This window comes from Danio aesculapii, chromosome 12, assembly GCF_903798145.1.
Source record: "Danio aesculapii chromosome 12, fDanAes4.1, whole genome shotgun sequence".
Classification (NCBI taxonomy): domain Eukaryota; kingdom Metazoa; phylum Chordata; class Actinopteri; order Cypriniformes; family Danionidae; genus Danio; species Danio aesculapii.
This window is the reverse complement of record NC_079446.1, coordinates 20724112-20735385: the sequence shown is the minus strand read 5'-3', so window position 1 is coordinate 20735385 and position 11274 is coordinate 20724112. Positions and strand designations below refer to the sequence as shown.

The 11274-nt window shown below is 33.2% G+C and overlaps 1 long non-coding RNA gene across 1 annotated transcript; it reads left to right on the top strand.

Moving 5' to 3' along the window:
• Nucleotides 1-1966: 1966 nt before the first annotated feature.
• On the top strand, nucleotides 1967-3845 carry LOC130238269 (uncharacterized). The gene is made up of 3 exons (XR_008838622.1): nucleotides 1967-2051; nucleotides 2760-2842; nucleotides 3746-3845. It is a non-coding gene; the product is annotated as an uncharacterized LOC130238269 (long non-coding RNA).
• The last annotated feature ends 7429 nt before the right edge of the window (nucleotides 3846-11274 follow it).

Sequence of the window (11274 nt, the reverse complement as noted above, 5' to 3'; positions counted from 1 at the left end):
TATGTGTGTGAATGAGTGTGTATGGATGTTTCCCAGTGATGGGTTGCAGCTGAATGGGCATCCGCTGTGTAAAACATATGCTGGATAAGTTGACAGTTAATTCCGCTGTGGCGACGCCTGATTATTAAAGGGACTAAGCCGAAAAGAAAATGAATGAATGAATGAATGTTTTTTCAGTTTTTTTAATAAAATTTTCTGTATTTTCAGAGAGTAATGTGTAATTTGACTTTAATATTTACTGATTATTCCTGTAAAAATAGGTTAACAAAAATCGAACCACATTTAAAGTGATTTTAGTACCATTGAAGATATAATCATCCCTTACAGAAATGTCACATGATTTTGCATGTGAAGTTTCACTTGACTACATGTGCATGTGAAATTGCACATATTATTCATTCATTTTCTTTTCGGCTTAGTCCCTTTATTAATCTGGGGTCGCCACAGCGGAATAAACCATCAACTTATCCAGCATGTGTTTTAAGCAGCAGATGCCCTTCCAGCTGCAACCCATCACTGGGAACACCCATACACACTCATTCACACACATACACTATTGACAATTTAGCCTACCCAATTCACCTATAGCGCATGTCTTTGGACTGTGTGGGAAACGGTGCACCCGAAGGAAACCCACGCTAACACGGGGAGAACATGCAAACTCCACACAGAAATTACCACTGACCCAGCCGAGACTTGAACCAGTGACCTTCTTGCTGTGAGGCGACAGTGCTACCCACTGCGCCTTGCACATATCTGTTTTTGCTAATAAACTTTTCAAATTCTATTTAGAAGATGACTAGTTTACCATAAGAAAATACCTGAAAATAAGTACAAAAACAAGTACAGTAGCTTATAGTAGTCCAATTATCACACCATTGGCAAATTAGACTGTACAGCACTACAATGCACAAGTGGAGTAAAGTTGCAGTTTACCTTTTTTTATAGTTGTACTTTAATGTACTGAAAATTAAACTGGCGTTGAACTTTCAATTCAATATGTAGTAATGTAGTTGAACTGTATACTTCATTATATTGCAATTTTGCAGTAGCAAATATTTTTACTGCAGTTATTCTTTATACTGCTATTGTTCCACAGTTGTACTGCAGTTTTACTTCAGTTTACTGCAGTTATTTTTTTAAGGGTTTGTTTTATTGTTTTGTAAAGTATGAAATGTAAAAGTAACACCAATAGCACCAAGATGTTGAGGTTTACAAATAAATAAGTAAAAAACTTGTAGCATATTGGGCTGAAAATACACATGAATGTCTTTTTTAATGTGAATGTTGAATCTTGCAAAATGTGAACATGCAATTTGTATACAATAGCTCATTCAAATAAATATTTGTAAACAAGGTTGACAAGCAGTTGCTGAATAAATTGTAGCAAAGCTGCTAAAATGCAATATGGTGAGCATGTTGGAATGAGTTTCATGTGCTCCACATGTTATAACATGGGTTAGACTATTTGTCCAACTTTAACTGCCAGCTGTTCACAGGATAACGTGTCATCTCGAACAAGTCTCCACATGTGGTCACATGAACTTCATGCGTGGTCACATGTGATGATTATGTGGATAAACGTGATTTTCTGTAACCTGTTAAAGTGAAGATTAAATTGAAGTTATAAATGTCAAATAATAGCCTAGTATTTTAGGCCACATACTGTACAGTACATGCACTGTAAAATACAAAAAAAAAATGCTCATTTTAATTATTATATTCATTTTCTATAATATGTATGATGTATGCTATTATATTATTTTTCTCCTAGTGACTAATCACACATATTACTTGTGTATGCATGTTATGACTTGTAAATATTTTTTCTAATCAATCTTTACAGTTACAAGTCAACAAAAAGTTAACTAAACATTACATGGCCTACTTCTGTGTTCGTAACACGATTAGCATAGCAATCATTTTACGACATCAGAACACGACTGAAAGGTGGCAGCGCTGAACACGGGAAGAAAGCGCGCCATCTGAACGGAGACGCGGCCGCGCAAATTCACTTCTCTGCTGTGAAGAGGAAACTCCACATCTGTGAGGTAACGCCAAAAGCTTGACTCTAAAGTACCTATCGACGTATTCAAATATACAACTGTCAAAGTGTACGTTTTGATAGACAAGGCGAGTAATGTAGGACATACGTTATGTTTGCTAAGTAACGTTAAGGTTGCAGCTGAGTTTTAGCTTCAAATTCAACGTTGCCGAATAAAATAATTCCTAATTGCCTAATTTAAAACTTATGCTTTTGTTGTTTTCTGTGGCCGTGTTTTTGACACACAAGTTAGCTGGTTAACTAGGCTAACATTAAAGATTTGCTTAAAATAATAGCAATATGCCACATTAACCTTACGTTACTTCGTTGAGATTTTTAACGACCAAGATACCGTCTAAAGTGTTATAAAAGATAATGGTTTGGTTTAAAACAAGTCAGCGTTGAGTCTGGCATAAATTGAACGTAAATTAGTTGATATAAAGCTGAAATGCAACGGGGGAAATAGTCACTCATACTGTGCTATTATAGTCACATTTGTAAGGGGAAAACATTAACGTTACAAGCTGCATTTCATTTCAGAAAAGGTTAACTATACTACAAATTTCACAGAATTTTTCATAAAGATTACAGGCATTTGACTTTTCTGTATAAAATGGGAGTTTGTGAGTTTTCAGTGATTTGTGTTTAGTTATACTTGGATAATTTTTACATAGCAAGCATTTGCAAACTTCTGTCTCTTTTTTTTCACCCTCAGTTGTTTGATTCAAGAATTTAAACGTGAAACTACCTGAAGCAAGAAGGCATTTTCAAGCTCAAATATATCTCTATTACACTGAAGTGAGTATGCAACATGGCAAGTGTTTTAAAAGCTTTCACATGTCCTATATGTGGCATTGCTTCAAAAACACTGAAAGGGTATGTAAATCACCAACAGTTACACAAAAATGAAGCTCATAGTGAATATGCCTGTTGTGTAGCTGGTTGCAAATCAAGATTCACAAAGTACAATTGCTTTAAAAGTCATTTTGCGCCACCATAGACAGTCATCCATATTGCAGTGGGAAACAGTACAGGGTCCACTGATATGTCAAAATCCACTTTGTCAGAAAGTGCAATGATCTTAAAGATCTCTTAGATCATTTAAAATCACGTTTCGAAGAAAGATTGCCCATTTAAAATGTGTGGCAAAACCTTTTCATTGAGGTCCTCCTTTACTGATCACCTCTCTAAATATCATAAAAATGCTACATCTTTACAGGTATCAGATGTGTATTTTGTTCATTCTGTGCAGAGTGAGTCACTTGATGTTGCTCAAAATGCACCAGAGGTAAGAATTGATGAGCCAGAGAATATCCTGTGCCCACCTGATATGATATGAGGACTTTATCTCGGTTTTATATGAAGTTATAAGCCAAATACCTTATACCTTCCTCGACTATTCAAATGATTGTGGAACAAATTGACAGTCTTAACTCTGTGTGCCACCAGTATGTAGTTGATCTACTTCAAGGTGCTCTGCAAGCAAATACTCAGTTGAGTGAGTCGGAAATTAAAGATGTTGTGTCAAGTTTAAGTGACAGGTAAATTAAATCTTGCTGGGGTTTCTAGTAAACCATAAAAATTTATATTTTTTACTATTATTATTTCTTCATCAGGGTAGTTAACTGAAAAGGAGAAATAGCCATGTAAGCACTGTTGTCTTTTTAAAATTTGACCAATGTGTGTGTTTGTGTAATGTAGGGAATTCTCCCCTGACAGCTGGACGCTTTATGATTGCTGTGGATCAGACCATTGTGAACGATGGTGTCACAAATTGTGGTGATGCCCTTCTGATGATGTTTGTGACCTACTACAGTCTCAACATCAGTTATCCATTGGAAGTTGATGTAACTCTGGAGTTCATGCAAAGGTAAGCCTTCAAAGTGTAACTACAAAATAGATGCTTGGTAGGGAAAATGTGTTTATATATGTGACGAATATATAAAATGATAAACTTTATTTACGAATCGGCTCATTTAATTAATGGACTTTAAATAACACAAGAATAGTCCATATTTAAAAAAAGCTATTTAATGGTAAATTCCTTACAACATATAATACATTTATGAAGTTTAAGGAGCAACTTCACACAAGCTCTTCTGGCAATTTTGGGAAGATGTATTGGTACATTACAAACTGTCTATTCCTTTTCGATAAATTACAATATTCCAAGTTTTGAGAAATATTTAAGAAAGAGTTGCTTCGTGTATGTATATATCTTGTGGTGCGGCCATCATGACCTCAGTAATCGGTGGAGATGTTCACACTGGCAGCAGATGCTTCAAAGTCATTGTAGGCACAATTGCCTAATGCGAGATACTCAAATAGAAGTACATCTCAATAAATTTAGATGCCATGTAAAAGCCATGTAATTCAATTTAAATAGTGAAACTCATATATAATATAGATTCATTACACAGCCTAATATATTTGTGTTTATTTCATTTACTTTTGATGATTATGGCTTACAGCTAATGAAAACCCCAAATATAGAATATTACTTAGGACCTATTAAAAATAAGATTTTTAACATAGAAATGTTGGACTACTGTAAATTAACAACATGTACAGCACTCAATTCTTGGTCGGGGCAATTTTTTTCATGAATTACTTTAGCAATGTGACGTGGGATGGTGTGGATCAGTCTGTGGCACTGCTGAGGTGTGAAGCCCAGGTTGCTCTGAAAAATGGCTTTTAGCTCTTCTGCGTTGTTTGGTTTAGTGACACAACTTCCTCTCCATAATTCCTCATAGGTTCTCTTTCCATAGGCCAGAGTTTGCTGGCCAATCGAGCACAGTAATATTGTCCTTCTGACAGTGTGGACAGGTGTCAAATCCTCTTGGAAAATCAAATCAGCATCTCCATGAAGCTGGTCAGCATATGGAAGCATTAGACTACATCAGAGGTGTGTTTCCTGGGCTGAGGACAAAAGACTGCTCAAAAAAACTCTTAGTCAGTTTACCAAAGTCCTCTTTTAAACTTGAAATTTCCTTTAGAAGTGAGAAGAGGCACATAATCCAAGCTGCTTGAGGTCCAGTGTAGATTTTTCAGTCAGTGGTAGTTTGAGGAGCATGTCATCTGCCTGTGTTGGTCCACTGCTGGTCCACTGCGCAGCCATCTACCAGGAACATTTAAAGTACTTCACTGGTTCCCCAGATTAATAGAGTTGCTGATTTTATTTTCCAGCAGGACTTGACACCTGCCCACCTGCTGACACAAGTACTTATACCTGGTTTATGGACCATTGTATCCCTGTGTTCAATTAACCACCAAACTCGCTCAAATTTGAAGTAGAGAAAGATGTGAGACACTAGACCAAACAATGCAAGAAGTTCTGAAAACTGCTATCAGAGCAACCCTAACCTTCATAGCATCTCAGTAGTGCCATAGACTGATCACTTCCATGCCATGCAACATTACTGAAGTGACTCATGCAAAAAATACCCCAACCAAATATTGAGTGCTGTGCATGTTCATAATTTTCAGTAGTCCCAACATTTCTGTTATTGGTCTTAAGTAATATTTAATTTAAATGAATGTATGTAATATATGAGTTTAATTTTTATAAATTGAATTACTAAAAACTTTTCAATGACATTTCAATTTATTGAGATACATCTGTATGGCCATGTCACGTCACAATCAGTCTGCAATCCAAGCTAACCTACAGAAGACATGAAAATGTTAGTGTGGCACAGTATATATATATATATATATATATATATATATATATATATATATATATATATATATATATATATATATATATATATATATATATATATAAATTTTAGATTTTGCTGTATTTGGCTTAACCATTCTTGGGTGGCTCGCCAATGTATTAGATGACTCTAATACATACAATAAGTAAGCTGACCAAAGTTCTTATGGGGAGAAGACTTTATTGAAGACAATGAATTGTGCAGTTCCTCAGCAGTGATGTTAACTCGTCTGTCTTCAAGTAACTTAACCCAAAGTACTGTCTGTGAGACAGTACTTTATAACAAAGGATATAACCTCTCCGGAGATTAACAAATGGTTTATTTGGCTCACAACTCTTGAGATCCTGCAGGCCATTTGGTTCACACCTTTTCAGATGCCGATACTTGTTTGCATATGAAACAAGCCATACAATCTATATGCAAAATACGATGGGACCATCGCAACTGGCCCACCTTTACAGGTACTCTGCCCTGCACCAACTGTGGGCCAGTGGCATAATTTCCCCCTCCTTTCTTCCTTTAGCACCATATGTATATATATATACACACACACACATATATATATATATATATATATATATATATATACATATATATATATATATATACACATATATATATATATAAACACACACATATATATATATATATATATACACACATATACATATATATATATATATATATATATATATATACATACATACATACATACATACACACAGACAATTAACTAGGTTAATTAGGTTAAGTAGGCAGGTTAGGGTAATTAGGCAAGTAACTGTATAATGATGGTTTGTACTGTGAAAACCGTGAAACTGTATTTTTATCCAAGGTTATCATACCGTCAGAATGTTATATCGGCCCATGCCTAATAAATATATATATATATATATATATATATATATATATATATATATATATATATATATATGTATTTAGACAATTGTTGGTAGCACTATATTGAGGTGTAATTCTGTCTTCACAGGTGCCTTTTCAAGATAAATCCAGACAGAGGGACCAAGGTGGAAAAGAAGCAATCTAAAAGACAGCAGTCCATTAATCCCAAGGTTCTTTCTTTGATTGCAAACATTGCAAACTTTGAATAGAGTAGAATAGTAAGCTTGCATTGCCAGTATCTTTTTCTTTATGCACAGTTTAAACTGTTCATTCTGCTGTTATTATTTTTTGGGAGGCTAAGCTGTATATTGTATAGAAATTACTCTAAAAAGATGTTTATGAAAGAATTGTAAAAAAAATTACCAGTAATGTTGCTTTGGTGGTGTTGTTAAATGACTAAATATGTTGTTTCAAGTAACATATAATAAAAAAGCACAAAAGCAATTAATGGCTGTGTATTTTATGCCAATTGTTTTGCAGTTTAGTCTTTTAATTTTTACAGGTATATGTATATAAACAATATTATAACACATTAATTTAGAGTGTTTTATTTTAACAACAGTAATTATCTGTACCTAAGCTAAATGTTCATTATACTTTTAAATATAATTATTGTTTTAAAGGTATATTACTGTATTTTGAAAATGATGTTAAAAGTAAAAGATTTCATGGAATTATGCAATTAGTTCTTGTATAATCACAGTAATAACTTGTAATCTTAGAAAAGGAAATTAATTGTTTTTTTTTTTTTACATTCCATGGAATATTTAAAGACTAATAATTGAAATAACTACTGTAATAATCTGTATTACATTAATGACATGTATAACTTTAGTAATAGTTTGTGTAATTTCAGTGATAACCTGTATAATTTTGTTAATAACGTATATAACTACAGTAATATTGTGTATAATTATGTTAGTAATCTGTGTAATTATGTTAATAACATGTAGAATTACGTTAGTAACCTGTATAATTACAGTGATAACATGTATAATTATGTTAATAACATGTATAACTACAGTAATAACCTATTTAATTAAAGTAATAACATGTATAAGTATGGTAATAATCTGTATAACTAACATAATAACTTGTGTAATTACACAAATAACTTGTATAATTAAAGTTATAACATGTATAATTACAGTAATAAAGTGTATACCTACCATATTAACTTGTATAATTACATAAATAACTTGTATAATTACAGGAATAACCTGTATAACTACCATAATAACGTGTATAATTACATAAATAACTTGTATAATTAAAGTAATAACATGTATAATTACAGTAATAACCTGTATAATGACCATAATAACTTGTATAATTACATAAATAACTCGTATAATTACAGTTATAACATGTTTAATTACAGTAATAACCTGTAACTGTAAAACAGAAAACTACTGTTTTTTAACAGTTTATCTACATCTTTTATTCTAACAGTTTTTTTCTGTATTTTTACAGTTTTTTTCTGGCGCCCCTGCTGCCAGAAAATAACCGTTTTTTTACGGGGATTTTTTTTACAGTGTGGGACAAAAGTAACAAATCGTTTTTCCTAAAAGCCCCGACAACATTTGCTTCTCAGGGTATAACAGTGCAATAATTTAGTACAATGACGCATTCTTAAGCTTGCAATGTCTGAGTTTTTCAGTTGAAAAAGTACACCGAAAAAAATTTGTCTGCAAAATTGTTGCAAGCAATTTATATGTGTTGAATTTACACAAACAAATTAAATTTAGTAGTGTTCAACCTAATTTGTTTGTTTAAATTCAGCTTAAAAAAATATTAAATCTAAGGAATCATCTTTGAATCATTTTTTTTTTCAGTGTAAATCAGGTTTAAATGGCAAGAGTTCCTGTGGGGACAAAAGTAACACTGTTTTTTATGTCCTATTGCTAATATTCATACTTTATTTTTAGCTTCCACATTAGAGCTTGCAGTGTTTGGATTCAGATGTTTTATAGAATGAATGCATATTGTCAATAATAATAAAAAAAAAATATTCAAATATTTTAGAAAATTGTAACATTTTGCTTTGGTGGATTGCTATTGAAACATTTGATGGAATTGAAATTTAAAATGAAAATGCAGTTTAATATTTTTTTACAAAAATAAAATATGTTTGCAGTTTACATTTTACATGGTCAAAGTCATATATATTTAAAATAAACAAGCCAGTAAATCTAGCATATATGGTTGTTACTTTTGACCCACCTGTGTGTTACTTTTGTGCCTACTGATAGGGTCAAAAGTAACAATGTGCAACTTTTGTTTAAAGTGAAGTAATATTTTAATTGTTCTACATTGATACAAAATAACACCCAGTTTTGATAGACAGCTCTTGTAAGTTACCACAGCAAAAATATATTTTTTGCTAAAAACATTATTTTTTAAAATAGGGTTTTTATGAAAAATAGTACTTGCGTCCCAGCTCTCCCCTACTTACAACAACACTTCTGGTGCTATTGAGATGAGATATGGATGATTAGGGATAGGGTTGGTGGTATGATTAGGTTTACGGGTGGGTTAAGGTGAAAGGGCCAACAGTGTAATTACAGAAGTATAGTTACAGAAATGAATAACATATGTACTTACATGTAGACAATTGGTTAAATATAAGTACAGTGTAAAACATATATGTATACAATAAGTGAATTGTACCAAATTGATTATTTAAATACAAGTACATAGCATCTTTTTAGTACTACAGAAGTATGCGTATAGGAACAAGTTATAGCTATTTACAAGTTATAGCCTACAGGGAAACAAAACTTCTTTTTAAATGAATTACATCAAGTTGTAACTTCTTGTCTCCATCCTCATTTCTAAAAGTGCTTTGGACAGCGTGTTTAAGCCTAGCTGGACTGACTTTTTCTGTAATGACTGGAAAGCAGAGGAGAAAGGGGTATTGACAGGCTTTTGTTGAGTGCTGGCTCCAGGCATATTAGATTAAGACAGACAGACTGTGATAGAGCAGTCAGTAAAATATGATTAACCAGTGATCAGTTCTGGCTCATGAAGCTGTGCTGAAGATAAAGAAGCCCATTGAGGAGATGTCTTCAGATCTAAGAGATTAGCTAAATGCTAATGTTAAAGATAATTTAATAAAGCAAGAGCAAGAGTTTTCCCTCATACTTTGCACCATTGCAGTTTCGATCCAAATACCAATACAGGTGCCAGCAGTGGATTTAAGGGGCAGATTAACAGGCAGATAATATCCTTAAAGGTTGCAATTCGGTTTTTATTCATAATTTATTCAATATTCTTGATTTGATATATTCCCAGGGCTCTAAAATACTTAGGTTAAACACGCTTAATTACATACTTAATTATTGTTTTTGATGATTAGCAACACACTGTTGCTCTTTTTATGTCTCAACCTGAAAAATACTTATTTAACTTTCTTCTATGCTCATTAAACATAGCAAACCGAGCTCAAATGCATGTGCTTGACATGCTGCAGGAACAAATGATGAAAGAACAAAATGTCACATTTTCCTGACCCAAAAGCTATAAAAATAAAATGTATTCTCATCTCATACTGCCAAAGGATCAGTGGTACATGATTTATATGAGAGGAGAAAATTATCTGTCCATTTTTCTCACTAACATTTTAAAATACATTTTTGTTTAGCACTGCAACTCACAATAAATAGTCTAGAATTTTCTCAGTGAACTGTATATGCTTTTGATTGACATTGCTACGAAGAAATAATAAAGAAATATAAAAATAATTCTGGTAAAATGCAGCTGGTACACACTAAGCCATCCTCCAAACGACTAGCCTCAATGAAACCCAACTGTGTTGTTGTCTCACTTTAGCTCATGTTTGGTTTCATCTAGACCAAAAAGGTGCCAATGAACACACCAAACAGACTAAAGCCAAATGAAACGAGAGAGTGTGTTTTCTGCCTGTGTGGGTAGGATTTGTCTTTCTGCACCATGAAGAAACTAGGTCTTCCAAGGTGCCTGCGCAAAGCGTAAACAAAGCAGCATTCAGTACCATTATCACAGTGATTATCAGTCACCATGGAGGGATTTGCTCCTGCAAATATGTCTGATAATCTACCAATCTACATCGTTTGCAAATATTTGAGAAATGTATTGAAATTACAGCTGACATCTTTGTGTTAAAGTGAATTGTTTGCTTACTAAGTCACTTCACATTACTTTTGTGCTCTAATTTAATTGCTGAACAACCAGTTAGAGCGCTCTCTTCAGCCAGTGGCCAACGCTGATTTTACGTTTACACTGACAGATGGACTGACGAATCCCAACAGCTGACCGTCAGCTTGGTGTGTTCTGGCCCTTACATGCATTGGCAGGTTATTGATTTGCTTGTAAAATGGTATGATGTCTATTTTACATATCTGATTAGATCATTTAAGTAGTCCTATACTGATGTTTGCTAATCAACATACTGTGTGCATGAAACATGCACAGTGCTATCGTGGCAGTGTAGAGAAATGCTAATTATTAAAAACACAATATTTGGGCTATGTGGATAATTACTAAAATAATCTACTAAATGCTACTAAAAGTAAAGTAAAAAGTTAAAATAAAAGTGTACTTCCTGTACAGCAGGCTATGCAGCAGTTT